Below are 1,130 nucleotides of genomic sequence, written 5' to 3' on the forward strand. Positions count from 1 at the left end.
AGGGGAAGTAGGAGGGAGGTAAATGAGCAGAGGATTGGTTTGGAGGAGGTTTGGCACTGAAGGGTGGAAGGGAATTGAGGTGGCAGTGTGTATGGATATGGATTGGTTTTAGGGAAATTATGTGTTTCTTGTCATGACAGGAAAAAATGTGGGTTGGAGATGATTTTGGAGGAAAGTGTGGTAATGGGAATTGCATATGACCAATGACAGAGCATAATTGTTCTTAAGAGAGTTATATGATCAAACATTAGGAGCAGTTTAAAAACAACAAAGCTAAGAAATCTAGGGCAATCGCACCATATCAGGTCATTGAAGATTATTTATTTCACTTAATCTGCCTTTACTGCTAGGAAATATCCTACATGCCTTTCTGGTTTAACCACCCCTGAGCCCTGGGTGAGCAGCCTGATGCTGCAGAGCAGAGGAGGGTATCACAGATACCCACAGATGCCTGGGCCTAACCTGCAGCTTCCCTCTTGCTTTGCAGATATGTCTTAGGTCTTGCAGCCCACAGTAGCTGGGAACAATCACGTTGCTCTCTTACCTCAGCAGGTAAGTCTGGGCTCAAGTGTCTGTGCTGAGTCTTGTCCTGTGTGGCAGCAGGGATTTAACTTGCGAGCTCTGCAGAGGTGAAGGGCTTCTCCATGGTTTGAACAGTGAAAATACCTAATGCAAAACTGATACGAGGCTGTGTCATGGTGCAGAGAGCCAGGAGATGCTGAGCATCCAGTCAGGATGGCCGAGCGGTCTAAGGCGCTGCGTTCAGGTCGCAGTCTCCCCTGGAGGCGTGGGTTCGAATCCCACTCCTGACATGTTTGTTTTGTTGGGGGCCGACCTGCTGGAAGGCAGCTCTGCTGGGAAGGACTTGGTGGGGGTCCTGGTGAACGAGCCATGAGGCAGCAACGTGACCAAGAAGGCCAAAGCATCCTGGTCTGCTCCAGGAAGAGCACTGCGGGCAGGTACTCAGCCCTGGCGAGGCAGCATCTGGAGCGCTCTGCACAGGTCTGGGTCCACCAGTACAGGAGAGATCTGGAGCTGCTGGGGACCCCTGCTGGGGAGCCCTAGGAAGGGTTATTAAGATGGTTAAAAGGCTGGAGCATCTGTCATATGAGGAGAAGAGTACGCTGCTG

At 50.8% G+C, this 1,130-nt stretch overlaps 1 non-coding gene across 1 annotated transcript; it reads left to right on the top strand.

The window, feature by feature from the left end:
• Positions 1-729: 729 nt before the first annotated feature.
• TRNAL-CAG (transfer RNA leucine (anticodon CAG)) lies at positions 730-812 on the top strand. The gene has a single exon. It is a non-coding gene; the product is annotated as a tRNA-Leu (tRNA).
• The last annotated feature ends 318 nt before the right edge of the window (positions 813-1,130 follow it).

The sequence above is a fragment of the Tinamus guttatus genome, unplaced genomic scaffold, assembly GCF_059628265.1.
Source record: "Tinamus guttatus ecotype Peru unplaced genomic scaffold, ASM5962826v1 Tinamus_guttatus_pri_ptg000035l, whole genome shotgun sequence".
Classification (NCBI taxonomy): Eukaryota; Metazoa; Chordata; class Aves; order Tinamiformes; family Tinamidae; genus Tinamus; species Tinamus guttatus.